The following is a 24309-nucleotide window of genomic DNA, read 5'->3' on the forward strand; positions in this document are numbered from 1 at the left end:
TGAACCCACTTGACACATTGGCGACTCTCGAGGGTCGTGAAAATCTCGATGATCCAAATACGGACACAGGGTACCAAAACGACAGTAAAATCAAATTAGTAACGGTCGATGAGAGTTTTCCAATTTAGTGGAGTCACCCACGATCGGTCATTCGTCTCAGTCGAACCGACCTATCTTTGATCTTAATTCGATTTTTTTTTTTTTTAACTGTGCCGTAATGATCTCTAAAGATGAACACGGTCGAGAAGTCGATTTCTGGTCGAATTCTCAAGTCTATTTGCCTTAAGTCCTTGATAACTCACCCAACTAGTCTAGTTATCTCGTGAGTGGCCAACTCGGAGAAAAACACTGTAATCGCGTCGATGAAATGCCCAATTTAACCAATCGAAATCAGAGTCTGAAAATCAGGAGGTCACATACTCAAAACAAGGTCTATTCATACTGTCTGGATAACGCTGAAATTGCCATGATGAGCTTCCCATAAGATATCTTCTTTAATCTCTACATCATCAATTACACACAATCATCCTCAGAACCTTAGCGTTCTGTCTTCAGAAATTTGAAAATCAACCTCTCTCTCATCTGCATTCTCTTATAAAGTCTCCTGAATTTCTGAATCTGTCCGCTGAAGCAATTTGATTCTGATCTGCTCTCTCGGTTCAATTCTGAGGGTAGTAATAAGATTCCAAAGATGGCCTACCTTAGATTTGAAAACCGAATTTCGAACTTTCTCAATTAAGATCAAATCCTTGAGTACCAACTATGCAACTAAGGACTCTCGACTCAGTGCATCTGAGACTTTGCTTACTTTTCCAAAGTGATACAAAATATCATAGTCATAATCCTTAAGGAGTTCCATCCAGTGATGTTGTCTCATATTCAACTCTCTTTTTTGAGAATACATACTTAAGACTTTGATAGTCATTGACGATATGAAATATTCCTCTGTACCGATAGTGCCTCTAAAATTCCAAACGAACCTAATTACTACAAGTTCTACGATGTGCGTCCAATGATTTAACTCACAAGATCTCAACCGACGGACGCATATGCAATAACTCTATCATGCTGCATCAACAAGCAACTAAATCCTTTAAACGATACTTCACCGCAGATCTCATAACTTTCGGGACCGAGATGGAATGATCGGCCACGGCGCAAGGTAGTCGGCCTCTTCTTAGGCTCTTGAAAACTACACTTGCACTTACCTGTCCATACGAACTTCTTCCTTTCTCGCAGTTGAATCAACCGCAACGCCGACGCTGAAAACCCTTCCATAAAACTTCGTAATATCTGCTAATCCCCAAAACTTCTAATCTCTGTCACCGTAGTCAATCTCGGCTAACCGTCAATCTTGGACGGGTCTACGGAGATTTCTTCGCCTGAAATCGCGTGACCTAGGAGCGCAACACGAGTCATCCAAAACTCACACTTGCTAAACTTAGCATAAAATTGAAGAGTCCTCAAGGTCTGAAGTATCATCTTCTAATGTCTCTCGTGCTCCTCAGCACTCTTTGAACACACTAGGATAACTTTAATGAACATGATCACAAATGATTCAAGTACCCTTAAACATTCTGCTCATCAGACCCAAACAAATAGCTACGGTGTCCATCAAACCATACGGTATTACAGTGAACTCATAACTACTGTATCGAGTGCGAGGTCTTAACTTCGGTATGTCTTTCTTCCTGATCCTCAACTGATGATACTCTCACCTCAAGTTGATCTTGAAGAATATCAATGTACAAATGCAACGAACCAACTTTCTTCTTCACTAATAGAACAGGTGCTCCCAAGGTGATGCACTGGAACGTATGAATCTCCTATTCAACACTTCCTACATCTGCACCTTCCGTTCTTTTAACTTGGGTAACACCATCCGGTAAGGAGCCTTAGGGACTGGCTCTATTCCGGGTGCTGATTCAATCGCGAACTCTATTTCTCTTTCTGATAGCAACTTGACAATTCTTTAGAAAATACCTTAGAAAACTTATGTACCACAATTAAGTTTTCCACATTCGGCTCCTCAACTGACGCATCCATTACAGTTGCCATGAAGATTCGGTAACCAACAACCTGAACCAAGTCATCTTCAGTGACGAATAACAGAGATTGAAGGTCCTTTCTAACTTTCAGTAATTCAAAACTTTCATATGCTAACTGAACAAACTGAATTATATCACTGTCACAATTCATAACAGTAGAAAGCCCCTCGAGCCAATCCTTTTCATAAATGACTCCCACGTCATACATAAGCAAACCCATCGGGTACAACTATAGTAAAATACTCATCTTCCTATTACTTTATTACAACAACGGAAACTCCACAACCTTCGCTCAAAATCCTGTTGCGCTACTCTGATAAAACACCTCAAAACATTCTTCCATTGATTAATGCATAGTCAATCCATTATTATTCCTTTCGCCATCCTAGTGGCGTTCTATCTACAAGAATAAGTGCTTACACTTTTCTGAACTTACATAGACAAGTTCATAACCCGGCGGCCATGCGCCCACATTCAAAGCATGCTCCCTTTTTCTCGACACCGACTAACTCAAGCCTCATTTCCATAAACTCGACACGCAATCGAGAGTCCTCTATCTCTCATCAAGGAACATCATGCACCCTTCCTTACACTGAGATTCGTTCCAAGTACCCCACTGAACATCCTGAAGCATGCTTCCTCTGTTCTGTCTTATCAACGACGGTGACAGAAACAGCTGTGATTCCATCTGCCTATACGAGCAATCTTTGATTAAATGACTTTACTGGCGACACTGGTAACAAGTCATTTCTCTCTTACAGCACAGAACATATCCCTGTCTTTTCTTACAGACACAACACACATCGATCGAGATGAGCACTGACTTTTCAATTCTACTATTCTGGTTGGGTGAAACATGGCACCTTTCTTCTGACATCGGCCTTTCTTCCCAACTCGATTTCCATCTCTGTCTAAACTGAACTCTAACTCAGATACAGCGGCTTAAACCTCGATCACAACTCCAGATTAGGCCTCAACAGGCGCGGCAACAACGGTCACAACACTGGCAACGGTAGAAATAACGGCAACAGCGGCGGCTCGGTCCTGAACTTAATTACCCAACAAGCTTCCAAGGAACACTAGCGCCTGAATGATCCCATCAAAACTAGGATCGCTCGGTGCTGCTACACTCTTAATACCGACTTGCAGCGGTACTCTCACACTTGCGCCGGGTCTAAGCTCGCGCTCTACCTCAGTCTGCCGACTCTTGTCAACATCCTACCCCGAGGTATAGGTCCTACCGACCTTCACCAAGGAGTTCTCCATGTTTCCAACGCAACTTCGATTTCTCTCGAGCTTTTCGCATCACCCTCGGGTTCCTAGCGAGCTCAGCCATTGTCCAGTCCATGACAACTGCACCGGTGTCCACTCCTCCGAGCCCGCTGAGAAATATATTCTGATAGTGACCATGAAGTCATGATTCACAAAAAAGACAAATACATCAATTTTTGCCACGATATCGTTTATAGCCAAAAGAGAGGACGGTGAATCCATTTAAGGAGTTCTTAAATTATTCCTGCAATATATAGAACCATCAAGTTTGCTTCTCAATCGTGTATATGATCTACATTAAGTAATACGTAGAGATTGTATGATATACCATCAAGATGGCCTTGATGTTATCTTCCTTGAGCCGGACCCCCGCGAGCTCAGTCTGATCTTTCTCCATCTTCAGCAGCACATCGACAATGTCCTCCTTTCCCTCGTTGCTCTTATTCGCATTCCGATGCTCTTCGATCACCTTCTGATAGAGATCGTCCAAATTGCGAAAGCTCTTCTCAACCTCGAATGGAGCCCCGTGAACCTGTCCACAATCCAGCCGAGTCGAGGGAAATAATCAGATGCCGAGAAGCTTCCCAACATCGCCATTCCTCGTGAACCATATCCATGAACCCTTCGTCTTCCAACTCCGTCCCCTGAAATGGCTTCCCAAATGCGACCCTGCATGTAAGGTGTGTAATCAAGTCAGAATTTCTTGTGAGCGATTCATGCTTGGCTCTCAGGCTAGACAAGCTTCGGCTTGGGGTATTGACTTGAATCAAGTCTGAACTTGATAGTAGCTAAACAATCAGGTAACTTGCGACACTGAATCTTATCGAGTATAGTCAAGTTCGAACATAGAACTCACTGTCAGGTTGAGCTCTAGTTCATAGAACCAGGCTCAATATATTGTCAAACCTCGAAGAATTTGAGTAGTAACTAAAGATGGAAAGATCGGTTAAAAACTCACTTTTTAACTTAAATTTAGTGGGTTGAGTTATATGTGTTTAGTGAAAAGTTTAAAAAAAAAAAAAAGTCGGTATGTGCTTACAGTAGTAAAGCCCAACTAGACATGGATTTTGCGGGGTCCAAATTCCTTACGATATTCAAGAGTTCGTAACTGACGAATTTCATCACTTCCACAATTGAAATTCTCTCTCCTACATACTCTATTCCACAATCATTCCTAAATTAGAAAGTTTTCTTTTCTTAAATAAATGATAAAAACAACTTCATTTTCTAATTTCCCACGCCAGAAGAAATAACAGATCTTATCATAGTTTGATTTGTCAAATTTTTGGTAATTTACTATTCGCTAATTTCTTCATATTTAATCAGTTTTTAATCGGTAGGTTTTTCAATATGCTATTTTCCATATATGAAGAGAAAAACTGCTAATCAGTTTTTAATCGGGTTGGGTTGGATTGGATCGGGTGTGGGTCGTTAAGATGGATCAGTATAATTAGATAGATAACTTAATCTTGACCACTATGCCCAACCTGCAAGTGAAGTTAGCCGTCAGAGCCATGAACTTCTCGCTCATATTAACCGGAGTTCCGCTCTCTGCTGATTTTGCGATCGATTCGATCATAGATCCCACCTCCTCTTCCCTGATGTATCGGAAGGACTGGACTCGCTTCATGCTAAACAGCTCGAGCACACACAGCGTCCTTAACTCCCTCCAGTAATCGCCGTACTCCACGAAGGCCACGTCGAGGGAATCATAGAGAGGCGTCCGTGCCGACCATCTGCGGGCGACTGCAACTATCAAGGTCGTGGGTCTTGAGGACCTCCCTGGCAGCATCAGGGAGGAGATTACGATGGTAGGGGTGCCACCGAGGCGGATGAGCATGACGGGGCCATATCGTCTGGAGAGTTTCCACAGAGACTGATGAGGCAGGGGGCCGAGCTGGTGGAAGTTGCCTATGATGGGAAGTGATGGAGGCCCTGGAGGGAGGTTCTTCTTTTTGTTATTGAAGTTTTTCACTGAGAGGAGGAGGAGGAGGAGGAGAGGAAGGGAAAGAGCAAGCCATGTGAAGAGGATGTGAAGAGCCATTGCCGGAGGATGGTCATGCGCAGTGAGAATACTTGGCCTGTCGAGTTTGGCGAGGTTAAGTCGTCTTAAATACAAAATGGATGCAGATGATGCTTTTCTTGTTTTATCCACAGGGACAAAAATGGTACGCTTCTGAAAATATGACAGGACATGCACAAGAAAACAAGTTGTCCGTAAGAAATAATTGACACTGACGATCGAACCAATCGCGTCAACATATAATATATCGAAGGTAGCGGCTAGCGTGTGTGGACATATCTAATCGCAGTAGCAGTAGGATCAGCTAAGTGAACATTTTCGAGCAATTATATACTTTAAATATTACTAAATAAAATATCTGTAGTTCTCAACTATAGTGTTTCCTCTTAAAATTCAAGCTCAAGTTCTGAGTTTTGAGTATGATTTATTGACCAATTAAGGAAAGTGAAGCTAGGTCGAGCTTCTTGAAAACTTAATCGAGTTAAGTTCGAACTTGAAAAATTGAGCTCGGGTGATGCATCATCTGACATCCAAAAACTCCTACATTAATTAGTAGTACGAAGAAAATGAACTCGATAAATGTTATATTATAGGTGAAAGTTCTAGTCGGATTACTTACGTGGAGGTTGAGCTTCTTAAAAACTTAATGGAGTTAAGTTCAAACTTAAAAAATCGTGACATGTCCTCCCATTGCCACCTCCGCTTTTCAGCTGCTAACTTTGCACTCCGGCGGTCAAGATTAACCAGAGGGCTGACTGTGAAACTTTTTTTAAAAAGTAAAGGGATCATTTTGAAAAGAAAAAGAAAAAGATTTCAACGAAAAAAAGAATTCTCATAAAAGTACTTGGACCGCTAGTGCCATTTCACCAAAATATAAGTAGGATGGTTTTCATGTTGCCTCCAGCTTAAATTTAAACTAGATCCTTATATAATTTTGACTATCGGATTTTAATGATATAATAAAAATTATTATTAAATAAAATGAATGACTAAACAGTCCATGCTACATTGTCTAGTTGCGGCATACTCTGCATGGATAAATTTCCTAATTGATAGCGTCTTAGCGAAGTCATGGTAATGAACTTACCAATAGCGAATACTTAAATCGCAAGTGGTGCGGAATAACTGTAACTCAAAATTGAACATTTCGTAGGCAAGACATGACCCTTGTGATAATGCTAGAGGGAGTTGCTGAGATTGTCTCACAACTCTCTTTTTTTGATAAATTTACATATATATATATATATATATATATATATATATATATATATATATATATATATATATATCGTAGTAACTTAAACCGAAAAAGGTATTGGCACTAAAATGTTGAAATATGAAAAAGTTATTAAACAAATGAAAAAATACTTTCATACAAGAAAAAAGCGTACTTTTTGTTGGCTTCCCAAGACCCATATGAATAACATGTAATTTCTCCAACTAGTAGATAAAGAATTTTAACGTACTCCATGATGGATTCACGCAACCGTGAGATTTCGTATAAGATAATAACTATCGACACATCTAACATTAGCATATCTGTATGTGGCTTCTTAATAATGCAATTAACTTTGAATTTTCGACAATGTTTACACAATTATAATTATTTATTTTATTTTTTTTATAATGTTCTGACTACAATCGATTAATGGGACATGAATTGTATCCCTTTGAAGCTCATGATAGTGGGTGAATATTGCTAAAACTCCGATCCATATAACTACTAGATTCATTTCAATCATTGATCAAAATAGACAAATGCTGATTACCTCGTCCATGTCTATGGTGGTTTAGAATAGGTTTACACTCCGCATGAGAACGTTTCTGTTCCTCTGAATTTCTGTTCTTTTGTTTCCTGAAACAAAAAAAAGAACATAAATCCGTTTGGTAACGCCAAATTATTTTTCTATTCCCTAGAATAGAAAGATAGCTTGGGAATAGATTTGGAGCAGAAATGAGAAACAAAAAAGTTACTTCTTGTTTCGGGAATAATTTCTAGAAATAAGCCAATTTTCTTTTTCATTTTTTTTTTATTTCCTCTCTTGCCACGGCCACCTCAATCGCCCGAGCCACCATCGATCGTCGGCCGCTGCCTACCACTACCGCCCGTCGCCGTTCGTCGCCGCCCGCCGGCGCCACCATCGCCTACCGGTCCTTTGTTGTCAACCGCCAACCGTCACCACCAACCACGGCTGCATAGCCCATCGACGGCCAATGGGCTATGTGGCCGTGGTCGGCGGTGACAATCGCTTAGCAATCCAGCAATCACACACCGGTGGCGGCGGTAGGGCGGCGGCGGACAATCCATGAGCAAAAATAAAAAACGAATAAATACAAAAAAAGAAACCGTTGCGTTACCAAACGTATTTCTATTATTTTTCTATTCCAATAGTAGAAATTTTTGTAGTTTTCAAACGCATTCTTTTACTCAGAAATTGTTCCCGGAATAAAAATAGAAAAGAACTATTTCTAAAAAAACTTTTCCTAGCCAAGAAGCATTGTCATGCACGCCCTTAACCACCCAAGGAGAAAGGTCATCAACATCAAACTTTGTCCAGCGAAAGACTTGGAGGTATGTTACAAGACAAAGGACTAGGGTAACATCATAACCCAAACGGTGGGTACTTAGAAGGACAAATTCGATAAAGCCACCCCATATCACTTAATCCACGAGCATCGAATTGTGATTAGCCGAAGATTTGTCCACATGACTTAGAATCATCATGGCTAAAGTCCAATATCCTAACTGTCCTCAATAGAGATGCACCTCGATTTGGTCCAACCTAAATGCTTTCTATGTACAAGTCGTGACTATAAGCATACACCTTTTATCAGTCAATTTTATCCTAAAATTCTAAACTTATTGTATTTTTATAAATTCACTCATAAATCTTTCAATTTTGTTAATGAAGTTGTAAATATTTTCACATGTTGCCAATTAAGTTCTTTTGGTCAATTTTAACTAGACATCGTGGATGTCGATCTCGATAGTGCCACATAGGACAATCGCGCGTTGACTTATTTCTTTTACTTTTCTTTCTATCAAGTCCGGCAAAGGTTGCCGGTCGACTCTCACCAACCACAGTTGAGGGCTGCCCGAAGCCCTTGCCTATTAGCACTTGAGAGATTTGGGCAAGAGCCGCGAAGCCCTTGCTCGCACATCGATGAGGGTGTCACGGCTCTCACCGAGGTCTAGGCAAGGGTTAGGACGCCCTTCCTTGTGATCGCAAAGGTTGGTTGGCAATGCAAGCTGAACTTGAAAGAAAACAGGGAAAAGAAAGAAAGAAATTTTTTAAAAAAAAAATTATAAAAATTATCTATATCAACGCCGGCATCCACATTGGCAATTTTTGACTAAAATTGGCTAAATGTTTAAGACTTAATTAGCAATAGTGAAAGGCTTGGAATTGCATTGATAAAAGTACAATAGATTTAAAATTTTTGGACAATTTCCTCTAGCTAAAGTCCAAAACCCCTTCGACCCCAAAAAAGGTCAAAAACCTAATTACCACGGATAGAGTTGCATCTCGATTTGGTCCAACCTATAGGCAAATTTATACGTATAAATCGTGGATCGAGCATGCACCTTTGATCGGTCAATGTTGATCCACGGATACCAGAAATGAAATATTGCAATTTAGTCGATCACGAGAATTATCTTTGGGTGGACCAATCTACACATTTGGGGTTTGTTTATATATGTAATAACTGCTTTGCTTCATTAAGTCCTCTAAGTTACTGCGTGTTTAGAAGGTGGCGTGAGGACCTTTTGATATTGCTAGTATGAGTACCTAGAGGGGGTGAATAGGTATATAAAAGATTTTTCTTCAACAATTGCACAATACTAGACAGTAGAAGGAGACGTTAATCAAAGTAAGACGAGAGAAGAGAAAATTGAACACGCGGTTTATAGTGGTTCGGCTTATATCAAGCCTACGTCCACTCTTCTTCACGACAGCCCTTGGCTAGATTCCACTATGAACAAAAGAGAAGTTACAACACAGCTTTGCCTTGATTCCACAAAGGTGTAGATGTTCTACCACACCTCCTCAAGATTTCTCACAAATATAGACTCTCTTTTTGTATACAAGTATTCGCTCAAAGGATTTGTCTAAACAAAAAGGAGCTTCAGACTTTGGAATTCTTCTATCGCGCACACCTTGAACAACTAAGACCGTCCTCCTTATATACTCCTTTATGCCATCATACCCGTTGGCACTTACCAAAGGAATTCCTCCAATCTACCTATTGGACAGAATCAATTAGGAAGATTGTTCAAGCTATTAAAGGAACGTGTTGATAGCCCATCAATCATGTTCGCCCATACAATCGGGATCTCGGTTTCCATAAACAGGAACCTTCCAATAATATTTAGGCAATCACCGGATCTTCAATTATCGAGTCAATCTTCGATCAATCAAAGGACTCCGTTATGTCTTCTCCAGCCACGAGATCTTCTCCGAGTTGATAAAGTTAAATTTTTAACAAAACATCCAGTTCGGATAACCTTTCTTCAACGAATTAGAGATCCAATGAGGATAGACTTTGAGTCTTGAGTCGGCTGTCCGGAGGTCTTCGACTTTAAACGGCCCAGTCTCGGCAAGCCTTCGAGACTAGATCGATAGAAACGTTTTGTCAACTTCAAAACACTTCAAGAAGATTTCTCCAACAATCTCCCCATTTTTTATGGTGACAAAACTTTCCTGCAGATTTGGATATCTTTGACCTACAAAACATTTCTCAAACACATATGCATATCTTATAGAGATAAATGGCTAACGAGAATAACACTAGAATCGCAAACCACGAAAATAGGTTAGTCCAAAGTATATGATGAAGCCATCCATAAGATATCAATATTAGTTAATAGAGGCAGTCAAGTCCAAGTTCAGTTCTCATCCAGACACAAAACAAAGTCAAACAGAGTTCAAACCACAAAACAATCCAACAAACGATTAAAAGTTTAATGAATGAAAAGTTTTTGTTCAAATCTTGCATCTCTCCCCTTTTTGTCATCATTAAAAAGGATGAGATGAAGTTAAGATTGCTTGGGAACGCGGACAAGCTGGAAATCTTCCATAGATCGAACGATGCCTTCCGGCCTTTTAAAGTCTTCCTTTAGTTGTGCAATCTCCTCACTCTTGGCATTGGCGATTCTCAACAGAGAGGGCTTGCATTTTATCATTCAATGAACAGGGAAGAAGCTTGACCTTCATTCTTCAAGCTTTGAACTTCGCATCCCAAGGCATAAATTTGACCTCGCATCTCCAAGAGAATATCCATGATTCTCGCGAAAATCTGCTCCATTATCGGTGCCCGAGTACTTGCTTCGCTCGATCTCGATGGAGTAAATGCGACGATGGTAGATCAAAGATAATCTCGCAGGTTTGGCGATGAAACTTCATGACCTTCCTCCGGAAACCGAGATGCATAAACATCCTCTCGGGTCCGCTGGTGAGCGATCGACTCCTTCACTTGCATCGAGGATATGAAGACTTCACTCCTTTCTCCCGATCTCCCCTGTTTCCATGCCTACGTGGAGAAGAGTGTTCTTCAGGTTCTCCTTCTTCTCTTCTTTCTTCTTCGGTCTTTCCTCCTCTGTTTCTTTTTCAGCTTCTATTTCTTCTTCTTCCTTCTCCTCTCCGCTTCTTTCGTCATTTGTTCCGATTCTTTCGTGGAACAGACGACTTAAATTCTTCAAAGCCAATGCGAGAGATGGTGATGTCTTCCTCATCATCTTCATCCTCAACGAGGAGAGCTCTTCTTCTCTTGGATGGAGCAACCATGGGCTCCTTCCCTTTTCTTTTAGCCGCGAAGAGATTTGATGAGATTTTGCAAGAGTCTTCTCCTTGAATTTCTCCAACTCCTTGCTCGGTTCCTTTAGACGCATTTTGGTCACCATTTTCAGTCCTACCACCATATGATCGCATGGTCGAACACAAAATATTTGTGGAGGCTGAATATTCAGATGTCTAAATAACTTCGTAACAAGACTTGGGTAAGGGAGTTGACCTCTGTCCTTCATCATTGCTCTATACATGTGAAACATCACAAAGGTGAGGGAGAGAAACCTTTTTCCAAAGAGAATGGCATACATCGCTTGGCCTCCGAACTTGAAACATCGAGTCTTGAAAGTTGATTTCGGTCGAGGCAATTAATCACAATCTTGTGAAGCAAGATGTTGAATGCACCCATCCTTAAGTAGGTGATCTTTCATCATCTTCTCTCCCGTCCTTCACCAGTTCAAGTGTGGCCCGAGCAATGAAAACTTTGATTGGTTGATATCTTCCTCTTTCGACTTCTAACACATCTGCCAAAGATATTCATATCCACAACATAGTCTTGGTCTTTAACGCTGAAAGAGAATCTATTCGCATCCAAAAGCTTAGATTTGAATAGAAATATGCAGTTAATTCAGCATAGGCCTCACAGCAAAGTCATAGCAAAACTTTTCAAGTTGAAGATAACCGAACTTTTCCCTCAAGTTCACATTCACAAAGATCCAAAATCAAAATCCACACTCCTAGGGTTTATTACCCCACGCTTCACAATTTCGAGTACGAATCCTTTTGCTCCTTTGGTCTGAACAAATCTCCCCTTTTCCTTGATTTTCAACCGCAACACCCATTTTCGGTTGAAATTGACTGTATAATTTATCATCATCATTCCCATCTACGTGATTCGGCCCTAGTCACGAGGATCACTTGGGATATTTGCAAGGGTTTCCTCGGCCCACCCCTTTTCGAGCAATTCCCAAACTTTCCATTTTTCGCAGAAAGATATATTCGTTCCCATGTCCTTTGTCTTTAAGAAAATCATCAATGTAGTTCAAAGGAGTACGAATTCCTTTTAGGGCACGATATAACTGGTAAATATAAGCGGGCTTTTGAACTCTTACAGGTCTCATCATCCTCGATGATTTCTTCATGTTGTTGATGATCAACGCCTTGAGGACTAGATGGAGGAGAATGGCGCTATTGAGAATGTTGTGGGCTCGCTTGTCGCTCGGAGTCACTTCATCTTCGCAAGATCGAAGTGCGTAGGCCCTCACTCATTCGCCGTGGTCCCCGCTTTGCAATTCTCGAAGACTTTCTTGAAGATGACATATTTCTCGCTTTTGGAAGATTCCTTGCTTGACTTTCCTGGAAAGATGACAACTTTTGAGGATTAAACGAAGAAGACAAACGGGAATGGAGGGTCGATGCTTTCTAGGGTTTTTGAGAGAAAAGTGAAGAGGAATCGACAAAGTGCACGATCGGTTAAAAAGAGGGATAAACGAACCGTCACAAAGGAAATAAAAGAATGTCTTTTCAAAATAACTGTCTTTTTCCGCAAAAATAGCCATTTCAAAAATAACTTCCTTTTTGAAAATGAAACGATGCAATATTTACGTCAATTAAATATAGCAATAATTTAAACACAGTCTGACGATCGTACCTTTTCAAGATGAGATTCAAGAGAGAAAGACTTACAAATGACGGTCGTACCAAGACTATCTTTCGATAAAGTCTTGTAAGACGAGTCCGAAGGTGTTTAGACTTTGATATCCTCATACCTCAAAATGTTGAGTCTGAACGTATAGACTCAAATTGATTTTTCTCCAAAGGCTTTGTGAATATATCCGCCGCCTTGATTTTGATTCTTTGAGTCAACAAATTGAATTGAAACATCTCCATTTTGAACATGGTCTCTAATAAAGTGATGTTGAATCTCTATATGCTTTGCTCTTGAGTGGAGAATTGGATTTTTGGTGAGGTTGATAGCGCCGGTGTTGTCGCAATTAATCTCCGTGCATGAGTCTTCAATTTCAAAGTCTCTTAGTCAGTTGTTTTATCCATAGTATTTGCGAACAGCAGCTTCCCGGGGCTACATACTCGCTTCGTTGTTGAAAGGGACACGGTGCTTTGTTTCCTTGAAAACCAAGACAATGTCCTGCTTCCAAGCAACCGGCAAGTTCCCGAAGTGCTCTTTCTATCAACTCGCAACCGCCGATCTCGCGTCGAATATCCCCGGAAGATTAAAGTCTCCCTTCTTAGGATACCAAAGATCGATGCTTGATAATGAAGCAACGAATTTAATGATGCGTTTTGCAGCACCGAGATGGGATTCTCTAGGATCGATTGAAACCTAGCACGAGATGCAAACACTCAACAAGATGTCGTCTAGAAGCGAAGATAAAGGAGTGAACCAATTATGCTCTGTACCTTTGATCAACTTTCTTCCCTTCTTCATCTTTGTCTATCTTCAAAGAACTTGACATCGGTATGTCGGTCTTTTTGCACTTTTCCAGTCAAATCTTTTGACAAGATCATTAACATATTTTTCTTGATAAATAAAAGTTCCTTCCTTCAATTGTTTTACTTGAAGACCAAGAAAGAATGTTAACTCTCCCATCATACTCATTTCAAACTCATCCCGCATAGACTTAGAAAATTTCTTGCACTGATTTTCATTAGAGGATCCAAAATAATGTCATCCACATATATTTGAACAAGTAAGAAACTTTTGTTTTCCTTTTGATAAATAAAGTCGTATCTACTTTGCATTTGACAAAACCATTTTGTATTAAAAACTTACTCAATATGTCGTACCAAGCTCGAGGTGCTTGCTTTAAACCATACAAAGCCTTTTTCACCAAGACCGAGTCCGGCTTCTTTGGGTCTTCAAACCCTGGTGGTTGTTCCACATAAACTTCCTCATGGATAAATCCATTTAGGAAGGCGCTTTTGACGTCCATTTGGAATAACCTGAAATTCTTATAACAAGCAAACGCAAGTAATAGTCGAATAGCTTCTAACCTTGCTACTAGAGCGTAAGTCTCATCATAGTCTATTCCTTCTTCTTGCGTATATCCCTTGGCTACGAGTCTTGCTTTGTTTCGTACGACTTTTCCTTTCTCATTCATCTTGTTCCTGAACACCCATTTAGCTCCAATAACAGTTTTACCTTTTGGTTTGGATGTCAATTCCCAGGACATCATTAATGTTGAACTGTCGAGCTCTTCTTGCATAGCTTCAATCCAGCTTTCATCGATAAAGCTTCTTCTATGCTCTTTGGTTCAATTTCAGAAACGAGCCACAAAGACTAGACTCTTCTCGCCTTTTGGATCTGGTGCGAATTCCTTCATTAATTTCGCCGATTATAAGATCTTTGGGATGACCGGACTTATGCTTCCAATTACTTGTTGATTTGTCCGGATGATGATCTCTCTCTTTGTTTGGATCTTCACGAACATCCCGATGCTGGTTTTCAGTCCGAGATGCTTCTTGAGTTGTAAGCTTTGGAAGGTCTCGGAGCGGTTCAAACTCTTCTTGATGAGTCGACTTGATTCATCTTGCGTTGAGTCTTGAAATTTGACATTCATTGACTCCTCTGGTAGGCTCTTCTTGTTATAGACTCAAAGGCTTTGCTTGATGTAGAATATCCAAGGAAGATACCTTCATCGATCTTTCTTCAAACTTACCAACTCGATCTTTTGCATTTTTCAATATAAAACATTTGCAACCGAATACATGAAAGTATGAAACAATAGGCTTCTTATCTTTGAATAACTCATAAGGGGTTTTCTCTAGAATAGGTCTTAAGAAGACTCTATTGATTATATAGCATGCTGTTGAAACACTTCAGCCCAAAATCGTGAAGAAATCTTGCTTTCAATTAAAAGAGTTCTAGCCATTTCTTGAAGAGATCTGTTCTTTCTTTCCACAACTCCATTTTGCTGAGGAGTATATGGAGAGGAGAACACATGATTAAATCCAGATTTATCACAAAATTTTATAAAATCTTGATTTTCAAATTCACCTCCATGATCTGTTCTTATACTTGAGATGACACATCATTTTTCATTTTGAACTTTTTTAGCAAATTTTTCAAAATACGAGAAGGTTTCGGACTTACTTGCAAGGAAATATACCCAAGTAAAACGGAAGTAATCATCCACAATTACTAGGCAATATTTCTTACCTCCAATACTCGTGTTCTGGTTGGTCCGAAGAGATCCATATGCAGCAAGCGTAGTACATGATTAGTAGAGACATGATTTATTGGCTTAAATGAATTTCTTACCTCGCTTTCCCGTAATACATGGAGTGCATGGATCAGTCTTTTGATAAGGTAATTTGGGTAGTCCTCGAACAAGCTGTTTTGATGAGATTTTGGCTAATTGCTTCATGTTGACATGACCAAGCTTTCGTGCCATAAGCTTGCTTCATCTTGAATTGAGATAAAACATTGCGATTCATTTGGTTTCACATCCAAGATAGATGTTTCCATGTCTTCGACCCATGAAAGATCGAGTAGAGTCTTTACCGATTCCAACATATTCCTTCTTGAAAGAAGATCTTGAAACCAAAAGTATCACATAGTTGACTAATGCTTTGAGAAGATTGTAATTGCGTCCTTCCACTAAGGAAACATTACTTATTGTGAGATTTCCAATTTTCACAGTTCCAAATCCCACAATACTTCATTTGTTGTTTCCTCCAAATGAAACTTTTCCACCATTTACTTGAGCAAGCTTTATAAAACAATTTGAGTCTCCTGTCATGTGTCTTGAGCATCCACTGTCAAGATACCACTTTACCTTTTTCTTGACGGTGACCTGCATTTAAAATAGAGTCTCAAGCTTTCTTTGGTACCCAAACTTTCTTGGGTCCTTTGGTGTTAGTAACATAAGCAGTATTAGCCCATATTTTCTTAACAGGTTTCCAAACCATAGGACACTCTTTTTCAAAGTGATCCGGACTGTTGCATTTTGAACATCTGAGAGCATTTCTACCTACAGATTTTACAAAAACTTTCTTGAAGTGATTTTTGTAAGCCTCTCTCGAGAGTCTTTTCTTAATTCTTTCTTTTACTTTAGGAAAATCAATCAAGGGAATTGTTTCTCGCTGTCATACCTAGACCGGACTTATTGAAGTAAGGTCTTTGAGCTGAAAGAATTTTCTCAAGTTTTTCAGACCCTATTGAAAATTTCTTTGAAATATTTGGTAAGTCTGTTTTTAAAAGATCATTTTCTTTTAAAAGATTATCTTCATTTTCTTTAAGAGTGGAAACAGTTAAGTCTAGACTTTTAACTCTTTCTACTAAAACATTTTCCTTTTGTTTTAGAGCTGAGTTTTCCTTTTTCAGTTTGGAAATTCTTTTGAGAGAAGTCTTAAGACTAAAACACAGTTCATCAATGTATTTAAAAACTTTGACAGGAATTTTAAAATTACTTGCCTCAAATTCACCGTCCGAGTCCGATCCAGTCCGAGTCCGATTGTGCCATCGACATAGATTGGCATATTCATTATCACTTTCTTCACACTCTGTATCACTCTGGTTTCGGCTTTGAGAGCTTTTCGAAATTTTTCAGCTTTTCCTCTCTTCTTCTTCGAAGAGGACAAATTAGGTCTCGATGTGTCCCTTTTCTTACATTCAAAGCGGACTACGTCTTTGTTTGGTTCCTCATCATCAACAAACTTGGTCTGCTGTCTTTGAAAGCTTTGTTTCTTTGAGTTGAACCTTCTTCCTTTTTTATTCAGTTTGCAAGCTCCTCATCGTCCATATCTTCTTCAATCTGTATCATCGAATCATCATTTGATTTTAATGCAATGGATTTCTTACCTTTTGGATCTTCATCTTCATTGATCCGTTCCACTTCATAAAACCAAGAGTTCCAATTAGCTCGTCGACGGATAGTGGCATAATTCTTTGCGTCTCTCTTATCGAAGTCTTTATGTGATTCCAATCCCCGAGAGTCCACGCAGTAGCTTGTTTACCTTCATGGGATCGAAGTTGGTTGACCTTGATTTTCAAGACCATTCACAATATCTCAAAACGACTAAACATGTCGATATAGATTCTCCTGGTTTCATTCTCGAAGGCTTCGTATTGACCGAGAAGAATGTTGATTCTTGTTTCCTTCACTCGACCTGTTCCTTCATAGGTGATATGCAATCTGTCCCAAACTTCTTTTGCTGTAACACAAGAAGATATTCTATTATATTCAGTTGGTGACAAAGCACAATATAAGGAATAAATTGCTTTTGCATCGAGTGCTTGTCTCTTGATTATCTCTTCCTGAGTCGTTCCGCTGGTCTCATCAGTTTCTTTTCCTCTTTCAGACTGATGTAGTGGTAGGAGTAATTCCTTTTTCTACAACGTCCCATTCCGAGGATCCTTTGATCGAAGGAAAGCTTTCATCTTGTTCTTCCAGATGTTGTAATCCTTTCCATCAAAGTAGGGTGGTCTGGTATTGCTTTGCCCTTCCATCAGCCCTGGTGCTAGCATACTAGCCATGGATCTTTTACTACGAAGTAAAACACTTCAAATAAAGTAAGTACACAGGCTCTAATACCAATTGATATTGCTAGTATGAGTACCTAGAGGGGGGTGAATAGGTATATAAAAGATTTTTCTTCAACAATTGCACAATACTAGACAGTAGAAGGAGACGTTAATCAAAGTAAGACTGAGAGAAGAGAAAATTGAACACGCGGTTTATAGTGGTTCGGCTTATATCAAGCCTACGTCCACTCTTCTTCACTGACAGCTTATTGGCTGGATTCCACTATGAACAAAAGAGAAGTTACAGACACGCTTTGCCTTGATTCCACAAGTGTAGATGTTCTACCACACCTCCTCAAGATTTCTCACAAATATAGACTCTCTTTTGTATACAAGTATTCGCTCAAAGGATTTGTCTAAACAAAAGGAGCTTCAGACTTTGGAATTCTTCTATCACGCACACCTTGAACAACTAAGACCGTCTTCCTTATATACTCCTTTATGCCATCATACCCGTTGGCACTTACCAAAGGAATTCCTCCAATCTACCCGTTGGACAGAATCAATTAGGAAGATTGTTCAAGTTATTAAAGGAACGTGTTGATAGCCCATCAATCATGTTCGCCCATACAATCGGGATCTCGGTTTCCATAAGCGAGAACCTTCCAATAATATTTAGGCAATCACCGGATCTTCAATTATTGAATCAATCTTCGATCAATCAAAGGACTCCGTTATGTCTTCTCCAGCCACGAGATCTTCTCCAGTTGATAAAGTTAAATTTTTAACAAAACATCCAGTTCTGGATAACCTTTCTTCAACGAATTAGAGACTGTCAATGAGGATAGACTTTGAGTCTTGAGTCTCGGCTGTCCTGGAGGTCTTCGGACTTTAAACAGGCAGAGTCCGCAAGCCTTCGGACTAGACTCGATAGAAACGTTTTGTCAACTTCAAAACACTTCAAGAAGATTTCTCCAACACCTTTCCCCTTAATGCTACTTATTTTCTGCATTCATTCCGATGGGCCCAAAATAATGTTTAGCCAATAATACGAGAAGCGATCCCAAAGACATATTCAGCAGGTTCTTTCTCACATGAATGTCCTGGATCTCGGGACTGAATATCACAAGAGGAGTCCAAATCCAAGCAATATTGATGTATTCGATTTATGGAGTTAAATCAGCGAGCTTGATATATCATTAACTCCTTTTAAAGTCTAGTTTTCTAATCTAATAAATTTTGTCCATTAATTCGGACAATGCAATCCTATGCTGCAGACGTTTAATAAGCTTTTAATTGTATTATCTAATCTATTATATATAGTTAAAATCTAAGTTGAACGAATGTTGGTTCCAATGCTTGTTATGTGTTACTTCACTTTGTGTCTATGTCTGTTACATGGAAGGTGCAAGCCTATACAATGATAACTATTGATTCATCTAAAAGAATTAGCATCCATACATGATTAGTAACTTTTTTAATAATGCAAGTAACTTTGAATTTTATCCGTTTTTAAGCTCATGACGATGGGTGAATATTGCCAAGACTCCGATCCATATGTTAAGGTCCATTTTAATTGTTGATGAATATATATATATATGGATGTCGACCAGCCGCGGGCAACTGCAACAATTGAGGTTGTGGGTCTTGAGGACCTATCTGACGGCTTCAAGGGAGGAGATTACGATGGTAGGGCCGTTGAGGCAGATAAGCATGACGGGGCAATACGGTCTGGAGAGTTTTCACAAAGAGTGGTGAGGGCAGGTGGCGTAGAAATTGCCTATGATGGGGAGTGATGGAGACCCCGGGGGAGTTTCTTCTTTTGTTATTGAAAAGTATGTGAAGAGCCATTGTCGGAATGGTCATGTGCAGGGATATTACTTGAAAACGTTGAACTAGTTCGGCGTGGTTTAGTCGTGTTAAAGACAAAATGGATGCTGAAAAATCAACCCGTGAAATTTATACAGGCTTTTCTGATCTGTCTGTAGTGATGATTTTTCTCTGATTATAATCACGTCTTGCGTCATAGTATCACTGATTGATAACTTGTCGGTGTAGGAGATAATATTGATTCTTAATTAGAACGTACAGCTTCATCCTAATGATTGACAATTCTTTATTTCTCCAATCATAAAGGAAACCTAAAAACATCAACCATCTCCAATTTTATTAAGAAAATTCCAACAAAGCACGTTGCTTTGTCATGAGATTCAGGATAACAAGAAACTGTCAAACAATGAACAGAAAATATTTGTTTGCCATAGTCAACATTTTTCTCATCTCATCTTAGTTTATTGGTTAGTAGATATCTCCTAATGAAGGAATTTTTTTTCAACACGCAGCAATTTAAATTCATGCTATTCAAACTCGATTCACATCAACTATAGGCTCGAGTTTGGGCTCATATACCTTGCATTACTAAAAACGAGAGTGTACATGCATCAAATCCATAAAATTAGATTTTATTCCACGGTTCTCTTCCATTTTCTCAAATGAATTTTTTTCATGCATTACCTTAAGAATTTTTTTTTTTTGGTAATTGAGGACTCCACCACGGACCCCCCCTGTGCCCAAACGGCTCCTGAGGGCCGGGCCCCTATATCTCAAAGGAGATTAGCCTAACAACCCACCACCAAAGCTCCCCATTTAAATCGCTAGCAATTGCGGGTTTCGAACTCTCGATCTCTGCAATGATGGAAGAACTCTCAACCAACGCAACTACCCACGGATGGGTACCTTAAGAAAAGTTTTGCGTTCAACATAGTGGAAAAAGGCCAATGACGTGAATCTTCATTAGATTTCTTTCTTCTTGGCAAGTAATCTAATGAAGATTAATCTAGTGAATAATCTAGTGAGAAAGAGTTAGTTAAGAGCCAGAATTCTTTCTCTATGCTTCCCGCTCTATCCGCTGAGTCAAATGTGAGAACTGTCTGGTCGGCGATCATTTCAACTCGAAGGTGCGGTCGTCAGCCACCGAGGGCGATTAAACTAGAGAGTGAAGGTTCTGGAAGCATCAATCAATGAAGACCGAAGCTAGCGAAGGAGGATTGCGCCAGGCCAAGCGCTTCAGTCACCGTAGATGAGGCTCAGCAATGACGAAATTCGATGACGGAATCACTCAGACCAAGATGCTCAGCTGCATTGGCCTGGCGACGAACAGCCACCGTCGCGAACCTTGAATTGGCGGTCCGGAGCTTCAAGTGAGACCAAAGATGGAAGGATTGGAGAGTTTCCTTTTAGAGCTTGGTCCGGTATGTCTCATCTCCCTCCCCCAGGGAGTCTGAAGTTGCTTAGAAGAGAGAGAAACTAGAGAGAGAGAGGAGGAATTCCCTTCTCCTTCTTGAACTGGGATGAGTCTCTTGGAAGGATTCTTTTTGTTGTGGGCTTCCTTTGTGAATATTACTGGCTCCTTTTATGGGCCCCTTATCTTAAAAAGAGTTCTTGGGCTTGCGATTGGGCTGGCCCGATCACACCTATCTGAAAATTTGAATTGGCAAGTTGGGCTCGGTTTTCAAGACTTGGGCCGTTATCCGGTTTACAAGATTTGGATGGGCTTCCCAACTGGCCCTTTCCCTTTTATCTATTTATCTTTTTCATTATGCATTGCTTGAATTGTCATCTTGAAGTTCTTTATCCAATTATAAAGAAACCCTGAAAACATCCATGATCTCCAAATTTTGATGAGAAATTTCCGATAAAGCACATTGCTATGATAACAAGAAATTTTCAAATAACAGACAAAAGAAATTATTTAGAAGAGTCGACATATGTCTTATCTCTTGTCATAATTTATAAATATCTTTGAGTAAGTGAATTTTTTTCAACATGTGACATTTTAAAATCATGTTATTCGAACTCAATTTCATTGTAAGATAACAAAGTGGCATTGTCGAAGGATGGTTTGCATCGCAAACTTATAGAGTTTAGTAAAAAAAAAACACAATAACTTCATGTACGCATTGAAGTCGTTGTTCTTGCACCACCTCTTGCTCTTCCTTTTTCTCCAATTATACACAAATCCAAAATAAAATGCCTATCGTCGGGTGTAACAAGCAGAAAATCAATGCCATTCTCCACTTCATTGTTCCAGTTTCGGTTAATTTCATTGATGCGAAGCACCAAAGAAAGCCCAATTCTCCATTCAAAAGCTACCCACTACCATCTTCACTCTCCTTTTCTATCACTCCTTGTCCTGTCCACTCGTCACTCATCTGCCAACCTTTAATATTGCTATCAAGCTATGCAGTGTTGGCACTTCTTACTTCCTCATGATCATTTCCTTTTCCCTTCATTTCAATTCATTCTCTCCTTATCTTGCACAAATGTAATAATAATAATAATAATAATAATAATAATAATAATAATAATAATAATAATAATAATAATAATAAGGAATAATGATCCAATTATCTCTATTCGATCGATCATGAGAATTGAATAGAATAGAAAGTCTTGTGCTTGGTTACAAGGGGGAAAAACGAATACCATTATTTGGGAATTTTCAAAAAATTTAAATTTACTATGCTTGCCTTAATTATAATTTTATTATTTTAGAACATAATCACAATAAAATTTCAACTATTATTATAATCAAAATGGATAGTATACTGATCGATAGCTATTAAAAGCAAGTTAGAATTATTAGTAAGACAATATTGGTCATATTTCTTAATTAATTATAATGTAGTGAATATACCTACAAGTTACTTTTGTTATTTTTTGATTGATTATTAAGTGAAAGGTAGAATTATTGAGGACGAATAATTTTCCTTTTAGAAATCAGGAATGGAATTATAGAGGAATCACATTCCGTCAAGGAGGGAAAGTGTTGGAAGATATGCAGGGTCTATTTTTGGTTATGATCGTGCATTAGATCAATTAGGGATTAGATTGATATTGATTCGATTGTAAAATATTTCCTTTCCCTTTATTCATGTATCTACTGTATTATAATTACAAAGTGTAATGAACATTGAATGATATAGAGAAAATACAGAAAAATTCCCTAAAAGCTCTACATTTTCTTCTTCCCTTCGCCTTGCTCTTTGCTTCTCTACGCCTTCTGACATAGTATCATAGCTTTGCTCTTGATTCCGCTTCCGCACACATTGATTGCCTATCGGAGCTTCTTGATCTGCAAAACCAGATCAAAGCAGAAAAGGAATCAAATATTTATTAGAGAAGAAAGAAGCAGAGGAGGTTACTCACCATGAATCCACCAGAAAATTCATCCTCTGGCGTGGATTTGCAACCTACAGGAGAGGCTACATCTGCACAACAAATTCAAACCACAATTCCAGCAATTCAACAGCAAACTCAAGTTCCAATTCCGCCATGGCAGTATCACCCGGCTCAGTCAAACATGGGGTTGCCTGTCTCTGGGCATCCTTACCATTGGGTACCATATCCTTGGTACGTTGGGACAGCCCCAAATACATCATCGCCGGGGACTGGGAGCAGTCTGAGCAACCCCCAGTCCGATGGGAGTCCGCCAACCACGAATGGGGCAAACTCAGCCGTCGGTTCAGGACAAGTTAGCGGGTCGGGTGAACCGGGTTTAGGGTCGAATCCCTACCCGGAACCGGGTTTAGGGTCAAATCCCTACCCGGGTATTTCCAATGCGACTTATGGGTCCGGATTTAGCGGATCGGGCATGTGGGCGAACCCTTACCAAAATTTCGCACCAGGCTTCCTTCCGTTTCCGATCACGCCACACGGCCGACCGGAACCCGGCGACCCTTTATACGTATCAACCGCCGACGGTCCGTGTAAAATTAATCGCCTACAACTTACCGGGTCGGAAAATTATTCCAAATGGTCGCAGGATTTCCGCGAGCCCTTGTGACGAAGGACAAAGACGGATTTCTCGACGGATCAATACCCATACCGTCGGACGAGCGGCTGGCCGTGCACTCGGAGAAAATGCAACCACCTCATCCGAACATGGATCGGCAATTGCATTTCTCCAGAGGTGACCGCCGGACTCCCTCCGACGGAAGATTCAAAGAAGATGTGGGATAGCATCAGAGAGATGTATGGGAAATTAGATCGGGCCAAGATCTTTTCCCTCATGCAAGAATTAAGCGAGTTAAAACAGGGAAATATGACCGTCACGGCCTGCTACAACAAATTGTCATCTCTTTGGAACCAACTCGAAGCAACGGAGGAGAAGCTCGAGGGACCAGCAGAGACGCTCCAACAGTACAGATCTATGAAGGAGAGGGAGAAGGCGACGCGATTTCTTTTGATTTTGAATGAAAACTATCTAACCTTTCGATCTCAAATCTTGGCGATGGATCCGGTGCCTCCCCTTGGACGAATCTTCCAACTGGCCGTTCAAGAGGAAAACCAGAGGCTCGCGGTTCCGGAGCAAACGCGAGGAAGCGACAGCATCGCCCTCGCGATGCGCGGCGTCTGGCGAGACTCGGGACAAACCCTAGCCCGAGAGAGAGAGAGAGAATCGCGAAGGGGGGCTAGGGTTCCAAGGAAATTTCGCACGCCCCATGAAAAGAGAGGGGACGAGCGGCCCAGATCTTCCGCCGAAATCCGACGGTGCACAGGGGCTTCATCTGGTCGGTGAATCGGACGGCGGATATTATCCCTTGATGAAGGGATCCGACGGTCAGATTTATTCTCCATTAAAGGGATCGGACGGTCCGAATTATCCCTCATCAAAGGGATCGGACGGTCAAGTTT

The 24309-nt window shown here is 40.1% G+C and overlaps 1 pseudogene; it reads right to left on the reverse strand.

The window, feature by feature from the left end:
- Window positions 1-3537: 3537 nt before the first annotated feature.
- Window positions 3538-5420, reverse strand: LOC120288169 (annotated as a pseudogene).
- Window positions 5421-24309: the final 18889 nt, after the last annotated feature.

Source organism: Eucalyptus grandis, chromosome 9, assembly GCF_016545825.1.
Source record: "Eucalyptus grandis isolate ANBG69807.140 chromosome 9, ASM1654582v1, whole genome shotgun sequence".
Lineage (NCBI taxonomy): Eukaryota > Viridiplantae > Streptophyta > Magnoliopsida > Myrtales > Myrtaceae > Eucalyptus > Eucalyptus grandis.